Below are 15,164 nucleotides of genomic sequence, written 5' to 3'. Positions count from 1 at the left end.
AATTTATTATTTAAAGTTAAAATTGAGATTAAAGCAGTATAAGCTAAGGAGATATTTCATCGCTGAAAACAAATATTTCGCTTCATTTTTCGGAAGTCCTGTTATGTATTATTACATTATAAACACGAACAATTTGATCTCAATTCTGACTGCCGGCCTACGTCATAACTGCCAGGGGCTGACATACACACTTCAAACACAGACACGATTGGCATTCCAATGATTGCCAGCAAAGTATGGTAACATTACGTATAGTCTGAAAGTTTTTATTTTGTTATTCTTTTTTTTTGGGGGGGGGGAGTGGGGTGGTAACATATCGCGCCGTGATAGATAGGATAACGCTTGGTTACAATACAAACAGAAAGTGAAATAGCACGTCCATCTGTAGCCGTTCCGTAGTTTGACTTATGTAGACTGTACACTGTGTTATTATGACATGCAAGGGTTATCGGACACAATTCCTTTACTTCGCCGAAATCACTTCATATACAGTTATCTGTTATACTGCGCCTGTAACCCTATAGGCTTTCTTTGATCTGTACACGCTTACAAAGAAAGTCGTACACCATTTGAAGGAGAACACGTCCGAACGAACGTCTCTCTAACCTAGATGGACAAGAATGTATATTTGTTTGGTCGTACTTTTGATATAGGTTATCAATCTGCATAGCTCACTAAATGTCATTTGTATCCAATACGTTACGTGCTGAACCATCCTTCAATAACACCATTGAGCATGTGATATTCTACAATATGTATAATCGTAATACAAATCTATACTAATACGGGTGTATACCTTTAAACGTCTTTGACGAATTCCAATCAGGAGATCTAATGTTGAGATCTTCTGTTGAGATGAATATTTTCCACCTTGACAGATGTGAACACCTTTACAGAATTGTTCATACATATCCACGTGCTATTGTAAGTTACAATGCATACCATGAATCTTGAAGTATGAATGACGTATCTTCGTTCATTCCTGCAAGTTAAAATGTTAAAAAAAAATGTTAAAAAAAGTGTTATATATATATATATAAATATATATATATATATATAATATATATATATATATAAATATATATATTATTCAATAAAAGTCCATAGTTTTAATCATTTTCTGCAACAAAGTATTGTAAACTTTGTCTTTCTAAGGGAAAACAAATGTATATGATCATTTCTAAACAAGGAGATTTGCTTCCCTTGAGTGATATATACGTAAATGACGTGACGTCATAGTCTGAGTTTTCAATCATTTGAAAAAAAAAAGATCAGAGTAATGTGCAGGCTTTAGTAGAGCTGATGGAATGTTTATCTTTGTTTTAAACTATGGCAATGGGAAGAGAACTCTCAACAACATACTAATGGATGCCATTTATATTGCTGCTTGTTGATTTATTGCTCTTGAATGCCTGTAAACATACATACAGGAAGCATCAGAGTTTCAATAGTGTTGCAAAATGTCAACCCTCATATATACAAGAAAGACATGTGCAAGAGATGTGCAACAGTGGAATAGCAGTAATACTTAGTGATTCTTTTTATTGTTTTATATAAGCTGCTGCTGGTAGGCTGGAACAAGATGCAGTTAACTGTTAATAGTTAAACTACATTCTAACATTGCAATGACGGCTCCTCCCACCGTGCAGTGTTTTTGATCTTGTTAGTATCACTTTTGATGAATTGTACCATTCTTGTTATATCTCATTCTAACCATCTTGTTTATCATATTAGTAAGTATGTTTACTTTGTTTTACAGTGTTCAACATGTTCAGCACTTTGTATTCCGTATACGTTACCGAGCAAAAATAGGACAGATGAAAATAGGAACGTAGTTATATTTCTTGCGAACTAACTATATCGCCAGACTGCTGTGTCTATATAAATACTTGTAGAGGAGTTTCGAGGGCGCTTTGCATTTCTCTCCAGCATGCATGCTGTGCATGTACTCTAACAATGTCTATGACATCACAACATTGGAGAGATTAAACCACGGGGCATAAATAACCAACTTCCTCGTCTACATTAGCTTGATCCTATTTCGGAGAGGTTCTTTCAAAAACAGTTATTAGACAATTTATAGCTTTACGGTCAGTTTTCCTGAATTAACAACAAAAATAAAACGACACAAATATAGTATTGTATAACAGTATTTAAACTCCCTGTGTTAATCGCTTGGCAATATGATCACATGATTGTTTTGTTTTTTCGTTGATGAAACAGACAGCAATAGTTGGCATGTGCACAAGATATAGCAAGTAAAACAGAAACTTAATTTGACTTACAAACATCTCACTAACACGTCCCTGTTGCATTTTAAGAGCAATTGTCAACAAGGTCTTAAAATTACATGTCCAACACGTTACTAAATCGGGTCGGATATCAACGAAATCTATTTGGGAGAAAGGAAACCCTCTTCATTTCTAGGACGTTGGATATAAATCATTTCAACTCACGTGCATATATAACCCTAAAATATAGCCTGGTCGGTTAATGGACTTACATGGCAGGTCTTGACAACTTGTCTAATGAGGTTCTTAACAATTTCTTGACCCGAAATAAAGGCTTGACTTAAAGTCATCCATCACTTACTCATATCCGTCACTAGTTGTAAAACTTGTCTTTTCAAGATGGCAGTCTCTTCAATTATATCGATTGCTACTGTTCTCTTTATTAACCTCTGGTTTGGTGTTTTGAAGGGTTTTTCCCCCTTTTTTTCCTTTCATATTTGCAACCTTCAACTCATCCTCCCACTAATGTGTTCACGAGAGACATTTTTAAGGGAGTGCTGTCCACGTTTCGCTTTGTCGCCATGTCTTTTCAGCTGTCCCTTAAGTACGTTGTGGTTTACCGCAGATCAATACACATCCTTTAGAATTGTAAAGACGAAATCTCATTCCGAGATTGTGACGATATTCTGAGCGATCTTTGTAGGCAAACTCAATACACTTGAAGATTTTTTCCACGTATTACACTTATTGAAAATGATTACATCAGTATTTGATAATGGGTGTTTACACTGCCTTATACTTGTGTCAGCGAAGGACATTGAATGATGGATATTGTGCAAATTAAAGGGAACATTCTTTGTTGATATAATATGAAACAGACTGTTCGTGACTCAACTCTTATTCACGTTTGATAATTCTGGCTTTTTGTGTCAAAATTGTAAAAAAAAAATCATTATAGAGTATTCGTTCCAGTAGGAGTAATTTCATGAAACATTTGCGTATCTTAACTGAAATTTATTTGCGGCCGATTTGACATCATTTACTCATGTTAAGTAGCTGTGACCGAAAACAAGTTATTTCAGTCAAGTTTTGAGTAATATACATTTTGTAAAGTCTTCACGACCCTAGTGGTAACTAGCAAATGGCCAGTTGCTGAGTTCAGCTTTTCAAAATGTTTAGCAGGTTAGGCTATACGTCTTGTCGTCATATATTGTTCCATCGAACTTGCCTCTTTACCCCGCAAAGAGTAATGATCCACTTTTGATAATATAGTTCTTAAATAGGTTAATTGTAAAGAAAAGCGGTGGGAGGTTTTATGGCTGTTCTTCTAACACCGACAGTAGTCGCAGACTTGAAAAACTAAAGTGCAAATTTTATTACTTATTTCAGAAACGTGGTGGCAATAAAACATGTCTCTAAATTTGTTAAGTTCGTGTGTTTCTGTCGCAAAAATTTGACCAAAATCAATATGTACAAATTGCATGCACGTTTTCCATAATGTAACTTAACTTTTTACCTTTAGCCACAGTAGTTTGTTCTGTGAAGTTTTATGTGAATTTTCATTAAAAATTCATAATTGTTAAACATAGGCTTGAAGCTAATAGAGCAATTTGTTTATAAATGTCCAACTGTCAACGTGAAGAGGTGCGAGCAGAAATAAATGACTGCTGTAAATATCCATTTCTTTAAAGCAAGTACGCAGTGCAGTCAGAGAGGACGCTCGGGAACCCATCAATATCAAACACACACAACTGCACGAAAGCCAATGAAAAGCAAACTTTGATTGGCTAACCACTTAATATCAATCATGAATATTCATAACCAACGAATGCTTTAAGGATCGTATTGTATCCAACACCATTCAACTAGTTTAGAATAAACGTTAAAATTTCCTCATTCGCAACACTGCAGATCGTAATGAATACTGCACTCGAAGCGCGACCTTTTCCAAAAACAGGCTCATAAAACTTGTCAACCTTTCACGATGCTAAGTGAATTTGAACTTTATGGATGCACCACCCAATAATGATCTGTTTGTAGTTGTTACAAGCATGTACAAACGTGTGGCCTACAACAAGACTTTACACAGATATTCTAGCTGCTGCCTTGTACGCAATATATAAGAGTACATATAATATCAACGCCTCAATGATTTCCGTTTCATATATACTTTACAAGGGTATATAAAGAGATGCGTTAATGACGATTGGTAAGATGATCCCTTCAGTGCATGGGAATACGAAGATATTGTTAAAATACAAACCAGGGTCCTGGAGATGTTATTAATTCCAAGTAAGACTTATCGTATGTCGCTCAGTACATTTGGTTGAGAGTTAATGCGTTTCATATACGAATACTGCGGTTTTCGAGCTTGGTTTTTTACAGAATGGGAGAGCGGTTGTTATATTATTATTATTCAACTACCACACTTACGTACATACATACATTAAATGATGGTTGTATGTCCTAATACTCTTTTAAAGCAACACTTTCATTAACGTGTCCACAAAAATATAGTTTTAAAGAAGACTTTCTACATGTAAAGTTTCATGTGTCTGGGGAATTTAGGTATGTACATCATGTTACTTTATTCTTCAGTTTTTGTTTACCGAAATGTCAAACCAGTTGAATATCTCATGAGAAAGATGTAATAAACCGATGATGTTTTCGTACGTTAAATGTTACAAGTGATACAACTTAAACTGCCAAGACTTTGAGAATTATGTAATTCAACTCTGAATTATACACTTTTAAGTTGATATAACTGCTGTTATTTAAAGAACAAGATAAACCATCTCCGATTTGAGGTAATCACATTGATGTAAGGATAATGGTTAGCTTGGTTTACTTTGTTATTTAAGATTATGATTCTGGAAATAAATATATCTGCTGCGTGGACGACCAGTTATGAAGCGTTTAATTATCTTAAAACTAAACGTAAATGGATTTACTCTGAGTAGCATGTCACAGCTAAACATTCATATACTCTCAATATTCCCTAACACATACTAACCGCATAAATAGCATGTCCTATACCGTGGAACAAATCTTCTTTTACTTAACCACCATGCAACACGGAAACATCTTTTTCTTTATCAGAAACAAGTTACAATTGACTTCGGATTTTCTGAATTACATAATGAATGTCTTCAGTACGCAGTGTTGATTATCTCTTCTAGGAAATCATATTTCCTTTACCAAACTTAGGACCAGACATAAGGTTTAAGAAGGTGTATTAAACCGATCGTACGAACCTATTTCGTTGACACGGTTTTTGTTGTTTCACAAATACAACCAACAGTGATACATGTCAAAAGTTGTGTTCTATGTATATACTGTGAAAAATCAACAGTAACATTCAAAAACAAAACGTTTGAAAGGATATGTGTTTTGACATATCATGTTTTACTGAACATGATATGTCAAAATTTTCAGCTTCCTTATTGCGACAAAAAGCCTCTGGTATATCCACACATCTGTTGGTCCTCTTCATGCGTCAAAATACGCCGTCGTTCGATGTTGTTGAACAACTACTGACTGCTGATTTTTGTTCAGTAGAGCATTCCTTGAAATTGTTTCTTCATTTCCCGATTGGGCTGTTCAAACTGATAAAAAACAGAAATCGTCTGAAACCTTCGTGGTTGCTGAAACATGTAACATCCACAGACGAAAGACGAAAGATGCCAAAATTGATTTAAAAAAAAAAAACCTGTAAACTAGTACAAAGAAAGAAAGAAGAGAAATTTGGTGACAAAGCTTCCCACGAATTGACAATGAATTGATAGCACCGTGATATTTTATCGTTACACTTTGGTGAACCCCATAAATGATTCTCCTGCAAAGCTGTGTTCAGCCCCCCCCCCCTCCACCCCGGGGGTTGCGCAAGTTCGCAATAAGTCTATGTATTGTCGTAATGTACAATGGGTTTGTTGTGAAGGTACAATTATATAAATTACTAAAACTACAAACAGGGGATTAACGAACCATAACTTGCAGTCACTAACTACAGATATATGTTCGCTATTATAATGGCATTTGAAAGTTAATTTCAACAGCAATGCGTAAACCTGTTAAACGCTAATTAATGACCTTTGAATTTTAAATGTAACAATATGTTCTATTCATTGACCTCACAGTTGATTGCTCGATAACGTTTGAATAAACGAAGGTTTATCATTTTTGCTCACATATTGAAGTAATATATAAATGTTACTAACACGTCAAAACAAAGAGGGGAAGAAAAAAAGATGAAAACAGTAAAATTCAAAGATACTTTCATCAAACGGGTTATTCAATAATAAGGACAAATCTGAAAATGTCAGTTTTCTGATAGCATGCATTCTGACATATCTTTTACAAAATTTTAGTAATTGTATTGATAGTTTGCAATTTCAACCACGGAAATATAATACTTCAATCATTCAATCGTCTGAGAAAGTTTAGAGCAAAGTTTGGGTAATGCGCGATTTTACCGCAAATTTTCTACGGCTTACTAAAAGACTTTCAAAACCCTATACTAAAGCGGTCTTCGTTACATTGGATGGATAATTTTAAATTCCCAAACGAAAAAACATAAAATGTATAATTTCCTTGAAGTTTGCATGACGGGCCTACTGGAAAGAGTACACCAACATTTAGTAACCTGCAGAGGCACTAGCGCATGTTGAACTATTTTCTTCCAGCTGTAATTTAAGATTTCCATATTTCCAATGGGAATAACCTAAGAATATCTTAAGTGGTGATGATCGCGAATTTGATACCAAAATTTCACCGTGCCCTGCCGAAGCAATTTTGTACTCACCTCTGTTTTTACACGGTTCCAAGACCATACATATTAACCCTCTCTATCTGATGTTTTTATGGGTTTTATAAGGTAAAACCATAGGCCGTGCATGTTTAGAAATTCAATATCGCAAACCTTGCGCACCACATTATCTGTGCCTTGATAGGTGAGTTTAGGGTAATATTATAAGATAGTCGTAATACACTTCGTTGTCAGTGATACTACTAGTATAATTGTTATCCTGTAAAATCCATCAGAAGTTTTACGTCCCATATTGAAGGCGGTATCAATGCTCGAGTAGCAGTTATCTTTCATCAATAACTTCCTTCTTTTCGCATATACCCTAATAGCGACCCCCTAATTGATCATGTTGCCTTGAAAATGACGGCCGTCTCTAGGCTTCAGTCATCAGTTTATATGGTATCTGATAACACTTATACAGATATATCATGAAGAATGAGTACAATCACCTTCCTAGAAGCGACCTACTTATGTGACACTGACTCCCCTGTATCCGGAACTTCTTGGCCAATTTTCTTGTTTTAATTGGGAATCGTGAGACTCCCACTGTGACTTGCATTGATTTTTCCTGCTAAAAGATTACCTAGGAGGTGTGTGTTGGGGGGAGGGGGCATACGACACCTCAGGTGAAATTCATCGATGAATAACACAGAGAGAGACAAAAGCGAGAAAAGAAATACAGTAATCATACTTAGACGGTAATAGAAACTGTTCGGAACAGTAACGCAAACTGAACTAGTTGACAGATTTAAGTTTCACAGATATTAATTATATCGCGTTTAAATCTTGAACCGATACTAAAAAGCAGGACAATCTTTGGGTGAACTTTATCAACCTATTCTCCGTCTCTATGATATCTTTGTTTTTAACGTAGTAGTTAACGTAGTTGTTAACGTATCAGAAAACGGCTAACCATTTTACGGTGTTACTAATTTTTATGTAGTTTTTTAACATATAAATGATGTGTTTGTTTTGCGATGGTGACGCTAAAATTTATGATTATATCATTAAATTGTAATATTATTACTGTGAGTTACAAAGTGATTACATAACTTTGATACAATCTTGTCTATAGAAAGGATACATGCAAACAGACTTTTCGTGCTGTTTCATCAGAATCCATCAAATTTGATTTACAAGCATGATTACGGTTCTCAAAATCTACTAAATGCCTACATAGTGTTGATTATCTCTTCTTGGAAATCATATTTCCTTTACCAAAATTTGGAGCAGACATGAAGTTTAAGAAGGTGTATTACCGATCGCATACAAACCCATTTCATTGACAGAGGTTTGTTGTTTCACAATTACAACCACAGTGATAAATGTTAAAAGTTGTGTTCTATATACTGTGAAAACACCACCAGTAACATTCTACATGGAAACAAAACGTTTGGAAAGATATGTATTTTGACATATGTCATGTATTTCTGAACATTTGATCGGAAATGTTCAGAATTTTCAGTTTCATAATTGCGACATAAAGTATACTCTGGAATATCCACACATCTGTTGGTCCTCTTCATGCGTCAAAATACGCCGTCGTTCGGTGTTGTTGAGCAACTGCTGATTGCTGATTTTTGTTTTGATTACGGATCTCAAAATTTACTAAATGCCTGGATTGATTCTGAAATAATCGGTGACAGGGTCGGCTCATCATTTGGTTTAAGAGGATATCCTGCCGGCAGGCTATGCCTGAAATATTAAATTATTCTACACAGTTACTTGAAAACTCCATCTACATATCTTGCTCCTTACTCTATAAATGTTGAACGAACGTTACTATTTTGACTGCCTAAACACTCCATTACTACTGGAATTGCATCACGGTAGGCAGTCTGTAATGGCATCTTGGTTCTTAAAAGCCTATATGTGTAATGCTGTTCTTGATTGATTAATCATTTACAATGCAACACATTCGGCATGCTTCCTAAGCTGTTAATATTCTCCCTTAGAGTTTCATCAAATTGCAACTTCTGTTTGGTAATTACAATATGGACTATGTTTCTTGCGGATGAATGATTTGAATATTACAACAACAAAAACAAAAAACTAGGAAAAACAACATTTGCTGCTCAGTTCCCATGATGACATCACTCTAATTGTTGCCAACTGCACAGCATAAAAATTCAATACGATATGATCACACTGCCCCGTCTACTGTATCTGATAGCGTCTGTACATTCAAGGACGTTATAGGTTATTTGTGACATTTAATTATAAATTTTAGAACAATGAGACTGAGGGCAACCAGAAACGATCAAGTGAGATTCTATTTTGACATTGACTAATTTTTTATATAATGATCTGTCTATTCTAGAAACACTAACGTCGATACCAAAATTGAAAATATCAGAATCATATCAGAATAATTTGACGTCGCAAATATTTCATCAAATGTGACAACAAATCGATGAGCTCTTCATTTGAAAGTTAACCAGGAAACAGAAAATGTTACATCATTTTTTTGAATGTAATATAATTTTTTTAAGAAGCAATTTAATAATATAATTAAACAGTACTCTGCTAGTATATCAAGCCTTGTAACTATGATTTTAATATATGTCATTTCTCCACATGTTTATTTATCAGAGCATGTCATAGTTATTAGATTACCGTGATAAATCAGTAGTTTCAGATTTCAGTTGCTTTATTTCTTTTTCTTGTATGCATGGTAATATGTTTGATGAATTGTTATTTTCAGGTTTTGGAAAACGAAAATGTTAGTAACTAATGGAACTGCATCGTTACATTTTTAGAATATGTTATTACAACAAAATGTGAAAAGCATTAAAAAAAAAATTGTTAAAGATATGTGTATCAAGCCTTTTAGTTTTAGTTCAATCAAAGCAGCACTATTAACGTTTGAACATTACGGTATTTACACCCAATGTAAATGGCTTGTTCAGTCTGTACTGTGAATAAGAGGCAGTCGTTAGTCAGTATAAACTGAGGTATGTTATAAAACCTTAACACATGTTAGACAATTCAGCAGATGATACTGTGGAAAAATGACGAATTGACGAAATTCATTATTCAAAGGCTGTTTCATCTAATGACTGGTTAGGAGTCTAGACAACTGTCCCTATGCTTGACTAGTAAGTATATCTTGAAAAGATGGTTCAAACTGCATATTTTAAGCGTTTTGCAATAAAGTCTCATCCACTATCTATTAAAATGTGGACGAAATTATTGGGCCGCGAAACATTTAGAGTAGTCTGGTTAGTCCAGTGAATTATTATGTACAGGATTGTGTGTTTAGTATGTTCTGATATATGTTTAGTATTAACTTATAAAGCCATGAGAATCGGGTGTTATTTACCGTATATGCACATTTGTATCATAACCAATATACAGAGATACAATTCAAAAAGGAACAATTTCTTAACTGCAGTCAGGTATTAACCAATCAAAGTTAAGTCATATAACCCTGCATTGTTTTTCTCATTACCTTACTAGCCTAAATAAGAGTTTTTAGTTAATTAACTAAAATGTCCGTACCGCTTTTTCAATCCACCAGTATAGTCAACTGAAGGTAAGACGGACGTTATTTCTTTACCGTAGTGTAGTCATTGTTAATCAGAGGTAAGGCCGTTCAGTATTATTACTAAATGTGTAGGAATATTTATTTGCTGAAACTCCATATCACTCCAACCACTCTTTAAAGGCAAGCCAAGCCGTAAATAAGAAATGAATGTGTAGCAAGTGGTATGACAAATATATATATAGTAAATACATAAAGAATAACAGACCAGAAAAATTCCACTTCACGACCAGTTTGTTCTTTTGGGACTCATCAGGCGAAAGTAGGAATCGAACCCACACTGTACAATTATAACACTAGGGTAATACGCCCTCAATAACAGTTATACAAAACCAATTTATACGCATTCACACACCAGTCGAATCACTGTGGTCGAGTGAAACGGATTTTGGTCTGTGACACAAGATGAGTGTTCCATTCACACAAACATACCTCTAATTTATCAGGAAAAAAAAGTGTTTTCGACACGGGGATCATTTTCTCCTTTAACACAGGTACTTTTTGGTCTTCCCATGTTTATCCCACAAATTCAACAACTATAAAAAGATAAAGTTCTTCAATTCTTCATAACTCTAAGCTTACAGTAATATTTTTTATTCCAAAGTTATTTGTTGATGGAATCCTTTATTTCTTTAACAACATTGGGGGGGGGGTATGTAAAAAACATCTAATCCATCTTGAACTCCCAAACGAATAATGTTGAACGTTCTAGACCTTACTTCGTACCTCCTGCGCGTCTCGGTTACTCCTAGCAATCAACAAAAGTAACCCCTAGTGATTCATCATATAATGATTTCAGCTCATTCTTTAATAATCTTGCACAATACATGACTGGCGTTGGCCTCTTCTAGCACTATATACACCTGTTAGAGAACGTGTTGTGTTCTCACGGTGAGTCGCTGTTTATACCACATGGCGCATGGGAAGACTTAATATCGATTAATAGGTCACCTCGTTATCATCTTGCTAGGCGAAGATGTCTTACATTTTCTTCTTTTGCTTTTCCTCCTTCATTTCTTATATAAGATGATAATATATCGTCAAACATCAGTAATGATCTAACGCAATGCCTTGAATATAAACAGAACGACTCCCGAGCAAGTTCCATTTCACGGGGGAGCATAAACGGAAGCCAGTGGTCATTAAGGGTGAACTCAACGCTTTATGCTACCTGGTGTTGTTGCTTTTATATATAATTTTTAACAAAACGCCGGTGAAGTTGATGATTTGAAGCGTATGAATTTGGAGAAAAACAAAATCGACGATGTGGGAACGCACCGGTCTATTAAAAACTGTTAATCCCCAGTTTTTAGTCAATTAATTGGCACTTTATCATGTTTTGATATCTTTTAATTCAACCAACCTTGAAATTATTTTAATTTTGTTAACACGAGAGATTCGATGATCTTTTAATGTCGATCTTCCAAATATCTTGATTGATTGTAAATAGCCGGGTGACGTAGTGACCTTGTATTTCAGATTTTAGTAATTAATTTAGTTAAACCATGAAAAACTTACGTGGAATTTATTAGCTGTTTCGTTAACCGATCATGCGTATTCTAACAGAAACAGACGTAGCTTTTGCGAGGTACCTTACATTTAACATAATGATCACATTGTATTATGATTCGACGAACATTGGTACCATCTACAGTTAAACAGGTGGTCAATCCATCTCCTTCATGAATTTGCCCATGGCATGATATGTTTGCTAAAAGTATGCTATTTGTTCACACAGCTATAGTTTGAACTTGTTCAGACTTACGTTGTAGGAGTTCCCCAAACACTTTTCGCACAATTTAAGCCAAATTGAACTTCGACCTCAATTGACCTTTGTCCTCCAAACACACATAAATCTGCATGTTTTTAACGTTTGTCTCATCACTCTCTACATATCTTGTGGTATAATGCCTCTTCCTACATGTGTTGACAAGCAGAAAATGGCTATAAAACATTGTTTAGATTTGTTGACCTTTTACCTATATGGCCCCACACAGGCAAGAGTTTACATGAACAGGCACCTTCTTACCAAATTTGAACTTGATCGGACTTCAGGTCTAGGAGCAGCTTGTATTACATTCAGACTGAGGACTGCATTGTTGTTTCCATTGTTTAAATCCATGAACTCTAACCTTAAAGGTCAAGTGACACGTAACAGATTTCCTTCAAACTTACACAAATTGAAAAGCTATATAAATATATCAAAACCCTATATTCCAAATTTGGAGTTCCACAATTGTTTCTTTGCTGTTTTAATTAAGTTAATAACCAAGCTAATTCCGTAAGATAATGACGTCACGGGGGAACCGCCAATGTTACCAAAGCTAGATATGCCTAATATGCTAACCGAGATCAAAGCCGTAAACAATACGTCACGAACAGTAAACAAAATATCAGATGAGAATGGGTGCACAACAGTACAAGAAAGTTTCGTGTTCGTCAAACACTGTATACAGCGATAGCTTAGTACCAGTGCACTCAGCCAGCCTAGCTGCCTAAGTACAGACTGGCTTGGACCTTCGAGCGAATCTTATGTGTGCAGTGCGCCCTTCACCAGTTAAAGTTTCGATTCCTATCGCCTATCAGCGCAACTTGGACTTGGAACACCAACAGCTCGCCGTCTACAAGACAATGCCGTTCCTTCTCTATTTGGAGAAAGTATCTTGAAATCTCGAGGAGATATAGAAACAAGTAGACCAGTAGTTGCGAAGCTGGATCGGAAAAGAGTAAGTGTATTTCCTGGCCTAGGCCTACTACAACAAGGACTAACTTGGTATTATAACTAACTTACAGTAGGCTAATTCTTATAATTTCGTTCAGTTAGTTAGGCCCTAAATTAGGTACGGCGACGATAAAGTTAGGCGTAGGCTAGGGCTATATTAACTTTTATCTGTGGTACATCATGAAAAATTCAGAATAACAAGCATAAGATGTTTACATGTCATTTTGCCCAATATTATAATGTACTCCCACCTATCTATATACTCAGAGTCATAGCTCATATGTTTCACAGTAAATGACATCCTTATATTTTGCCATTTTTGTTGGTAGGGCTGCAATTTTTGTTACAAGAGAAAACGCTTGTGACAGGTACTTTCAAACTGCTTTCTTAAATGAACTTTCATAACTTCCTTGTTATTTTCTTTCCCAATTTTCAATACTTAGATTAATCTAGAAGCTGTTCCCCAACCAACTGCAGTGAAAATAAAGGCAGGATTCTGCAGAATGTACATCTCCATCTAAAGGTAGCATGATCTTATAGACATGTGCTTGATATTACCGAAAAACAGTTGGGAAATGGGGGAGGGGAGGGTGGTGACAGGCATTAAAGATTTAAGTAGTCAGTTTTGAACGGGATCAAAGGAATCTCCACCAGTAAAACATCGAGGCATGTATATGGGGGGCAAGCTACCAGACAAAAAGGAGGCAGCAGTATTACGGCCGAAAGGTCCCCATAAATAGGTTTTAATAGAGTGATAAATGGGGAGGGGGGGGTGGGGGAGAAAATGTGGTACAGAAGTGTAAGCTAGGGTAATACAAGGAAGAATGGAAAACTTTCATACATCTATAGAGTATTCTATAGCAGAAGTGAGTACAGGGGCCAAAATTTTAGAAACAGTACTTGTTGAAAGCAAAATAGCAATTAAAACTGCACATTGGGCAGGCTGACTAGGGGATAATATACATTGTATTTTATCCATCATATCCGCCTGCCTGACGAGAGTGGTTGAGGAGGCTATACCTGATGGCTTCACAGGAAAATATAAAGGCTACATCTATAGTTACTGAGAGAAGGGAGATTACATTGTAGTTATACTATATGAAACCAAGCTGAAGTCATTTGCAATGCTCATGGTGTGAGTGGCCCATATTTTTGCAGCCACATAAAGCAGGAGGATATGCTCTCCTTCAGAAAAGATAAGTGAACCATCTAGGCAGCTGACCCCTGTCCAAGAGCAGCCTACTGTATGTGTGTGGTATAATAAGCGTTTATTCTAATTTTCAGTGAATGTAACACATGTATGTAGAAGTCCAGTGTTCACTGGTCCCCCTACGACCATTGAAGTTGCTGACTGGACCAACAGAGACAAGAACAGCATCAAAGCAACCAGGGCCATCTCGCAGTGGCGATGATGGTCCGTCTGCTGCTGTGGCATCCACATCGGGATACACCGAAAAACCGCCAGGAAGTCCGGACTACACTCCATCAGTTAACTCATCTGAACATGACAAAGATGACGCTTCAAGGTAATTTTCAAGATTGATAGTAGATTAGTCTGGAAAATCGATTGGTGCCATAACTTTCTGGAAAGAGGATCATTATTAATTTTGACACCAACACTGTGGGGTAGTCTGGAATGTGTGGTGAGGCCATCAGTCTTTACTTCAATTACCATATACATACTGTATCTGGTAGAGTTGTCACAGCTGTATGTGAACAAGAAATAAAGGCACAAACAAGTAGTTGGATTTAACAGAGTACATTATATCTTCACTTGGCTGGATATCTGCTACTGAATACAAATGGTGAAAGTTGCATCTTATACACTCTTTTACCATGGATTACCAGGGGATGGGACAGGAT

At 35.8% G+C, this 15,164-nt stretch overlaps 1 long non-coding RNA gene across 1 annotated transcript; it reads left to right on the top strand.

Moving 5' to 3' along the window:
* The first annotated feature begins 12,784 nt into the window (after positions 1-12,784).
* LOC139979450 (uncharacterized) lies at positions 12,785-14,806 on the top strand. Its single transcript, XR_011797162.1, has 3 exons — positions 12,785-13,305; positions 13,745-13,824; positions 14,586-14,806. It is a non-coding gene; the product is annotated as an uncharacterized lncRNA (long non-coding RNA).
* The last annotated feature ends 358 nt before the right edge of the window (positions 14,807-15,164 follow it).

Source organism: Apostichopus japonicus, chromosome 14 (assembly GCF_037975245.1).
Source record: "Apostichopus japonicus isolate 1M-3 chromosome 14, ASM3797524v1, whole genome shotgun sequence".
Classification (NCBI taxonomy): domain Eukaryota; kingdom Metazoa; phylum Echinodermata; class Holothuroidea; order Aspidochirotida; family Stichopodidae; genus Apostichopus; species Apostichopus japonicus.
This window is presented reverse-complemented; position numbering and strand designations above follow the sequence as displayed.